We start from the raw sequence: 3,533 nt of genomic DNA on the forward strand, positions 1-3,533 counted from the left end.
TTTATTATTATTTTACATATGAATTTAGCCTATAAATAGGCTCTTTTACAATATTAGAAAATACACTATTAGAGTTTAGAACTCATGACACATTTAGAGAATTTTGTGTTTACGTTTTGAGGATTCTTTGTCTTTGGGCTTTTGGGGTTTAGTTTTTTATCTCCATCTTTTGTACTTTTCGTTCTTTTGTCATTATAGTAAAATTATCTTTGCCCGTGGTTTTTATCATCTTTGGAGGGGTTTTTCAACTTTAAATTTGTGTGTTCAATTTCTCAATTTCTTCCGTTGTTTTTCTTGTTCGTTGTTTAATCGGGTCGATCCCCAACAGTCACAACAAATTATGGAAAATTAATTCATAACAATGAAGAGAACCTTTTTAAAAAACCAAATGAGAGAAGCCATAATAATCAACAATACAATAACTCAACAAACATGAAGCCTACAACATAAATTGAAAAAAAAATCTACAACAATAAACAGAGATGAAGCCTACAACAGATATTGAAAGAAAATGAAAAAATTCTCACAAGGCAATAAACCATAAAGAAATATGAAGACACAACTAGGAAGTGAAAATATTAAACTTACCTTACAGAAGATAAGGGTGAACGTCCAAAATAGTATAGAGTTAAAAATTGAAGGAGAAGGCTACCAATTTTGGTTTTCAAATGTACAAGAGAGAGAAGAAAAAAGAGATTATATCATAATAAAGAAGTTCTAATGAGATTGTATCCTATATTATGAGATGGCCATAATGTGAGATTAAGATATGATCGAAATATTGAAATTCAAATATCATAATTTCATTTCAAAATGGAATATTATAGGCCACAATGTTATTTTCTGCAAATCAAACCCTCCTTTACAACTACCTTATTATCAACGGCTTGAACATCGATATGGAGAGGTCAAGTATGATTCGTTGCGTTTAGATTAGGATCCATAGCTGGTAAAACTCTTGAAGTATTACCCAACTTCTCCTTCTCTGCCTTCGTGATCTTAAGTTCTTCTTGCAACTTATTGATGTAAGCAATTGCATCCCTTAACAATGAAGCTGTCCATTATTGATATGTTGGGGATGACAGCTCGCAAAGCATAGAATCGTTGGTTCAACTTCTTACTTTGTTTCCTTTCTACTCCAACATGATTAAGGGCTTCTTCTCCTTCATTAACAGGGTTTCTACCCCTTTTTCGGGGCCTCCTTTCATTTGCTACACTCACCTTCTCTTCCTTGCATGGAAACAAGGGCAAAGCTAGAACAATTTTTTAGGGGGGCCGAATGAAATTTTAACTTTTTATAGTCTATATCTTTATAATTTTTAAATGATTAAATCAAATTTTTATAATTTTAGAGGGGCCAAGTGTAATTTTACCTTTACTAATTTAAAATTTTAAAAATTTTTAAAGGGCCTAAATAATAATTTTTCATTTTAGGGGGCCGGGGCCCCTGCTAGCCCCCTAGCAACGCCTCTGCATGGAGCTTCGATATTCAAGTGTTTGAATTCAATAGCTAATTGCCAGCTAATTACAGAAGGCATTTAAGTAGCCTCGAAAATATCTATCTGTATTTGGAAGGCTTTTGTGACTAGTACTGGTTAAGCCGAAACTTTTTCCCGACCCTCATTCGCAAACTCTTGAAAATTTTTTGTTGTGTTTTGAGAACTATAAAACTCTATCGTACTCCCTTGTTTGACACTATGAACATGTGGCCAATGCAAACCATTTTGATTACTTAAAAACGAAATCCTACCACCATTAACATGCACTCCCTATGTCGGTCTAACAGCAAGTTTCTCCTGATAATTGGAATGACCATGCCAAGTGGCATTGTTTAGATCCTGTCCAAAAATCTTAGGATCTCCTAGCAATCTTTCCACAGTCATCGAATTTGAAACAAGGGTATTTTCATCGATCTTCTCATTCACCATTGGTATTGCTACTCTCACTTGCTTCGCCCGAAGCAATGCTGACTTAGTTGAAAATGAACTTCTTATTGGTTGCAACAACTCTAAGCTTTCAAGTACTGATCTCACTGACCCCAATTCAAAAATAGCAACATCAGTTGAGAACAAAACAACGGTCTAAAATCTGGCAACCTTTATCAGAAAGGACCAAACACAATAATTTGAAACTAATTTCATTGCATCCAAAATCCAAAAATGTATCCAGAGGAAAAACACTTCCCTGGACCGCCTTCTCCCGGTGGAAAAAAAAAATACATGGAAGCTAAAAAGAACATCTCAGTATCATTAACTCTATCCAAACCAAGAGCATAATTATCCTCATCTGATCCACCAAACAAGGTATGCAGTTTCTACAAAACATTTTTCTTCATCTTTTGCTAGGTTTCTTCTTCCAGCTATAAAGTAAGAATCTTTGTATCTTCTAATTCTTCTTCTTGTTTAGGCTCTCGACAACACCCATCACCCCAATTCAGGACCTAGTCACTAAACTTGGCCCGCGAAATTTACCAAAAAATGGTATAATTCCAGCTAAAATTAGAAGCGTTGGGTCGATCCACAAGACCTGAGAGCTTGTTTTGAAGATTTTCATCGCTACATATAGTCGTTAGAAGGTTCTCATGTGAAACCGAGCTTGATCCTTTGTCCAATACTTTTGTTCCTAAAACAGAGGTAACCATTGCCTTGTCCTCATCCTTAAAAGCTCCACCTCCCATTCCTAGTTCAAGTTTCACCCCCTAAACCACCCCCTAAGAACTTGAAAAAAATATGCATATGTAAAGAAGAAATTTTTTTTCCTAAAAACCCAAATCAAATTACACCCAAAATCAATAAAAATAAATAAAATCTTTTTCTTAATGCGTTTCTTACTAAGCTAGAAACACCATGAGGCTTTATCTGCATGAGCAGTAGAAAGCAACCATTCCCCCCTTTCAGATCTCACTAGGTTATAAAATTAATAAAGAAAACCAGAAGGAAGTTAAACTTAAATCGAAGCTAGAAAAAGAAAGTAATTGAAGATAAACAAGGATACACACCAGTTAACATGGTAAGTCAAAATTGGCTTGAGCAAAAGAGTGTAGAAAAGTCTCAGAGCGGTGCCCTAAAAAGAAGAAAAAACAAAAAATTCTCCCCACCAAAAAACAAAATGACCGGTTTTGGACTGTTAGAGTTCACATAGGTTTTAGCTGAAGCAGTTAGGTAGTTAGAAAGAAGTTGTTAATATAGCTAGCATTTGTTGAAGAGGTGGTTTAAGAGCAGCAAGAAACTGTTAATACAACTAGCATTTTTTGAAGAGTTTGTTTAAAAGGAGCTATCCTAGTTTTCTATATATACTATATGTCCAAATGAACTAAGTCAGGTATTCATTCAAGATACAGAAATAGAATTGTTTCTTCCCTTTCTCTCTCAAATATCAGAATAGATGTCTAGCTACACTAAGTACTGCTTATGCATACCTTCTAGCATGGTATCAGTCGCCTTGTGATCCTCGGTGTTATGGCTGTCACAGACTCAGCTGAATCTGCCTTAGTTTCTGGTGGTTGTGCTCTTTTCACTGCTGAAAAAGTTGTA

The 3,533-nt window shown here is 35.0% G+C and overlaps 1 pseudogene; it reads right to left on the minus strand.

Annotated features, from left to right (window-relative positions):
• Positions 1–908: 908 nt before the first annotated feature.
• LOC108468534 (transcription factor MTB1-like) lies at positions 909–2,864 on the minus strand (annotated as a pseudogene).
• Between the last annotated feature and the right edge of the window lie 669 nt (positions 2,865–3,533).

Source organism: Gossypium arboreum, chromosome 8, assembly GCF_025698485.1.
Source record: "Gossypium arboreum isolate Shixiya-1 chromosome 8, ASM2569848v2, whole genome shotgun sequence".
NCBI lineage: Eukaryota > Viridiplantae > Streptophyta > Magnoliopsida > Malvales > Malvaceae > Gossypium > Gossypium arboreum.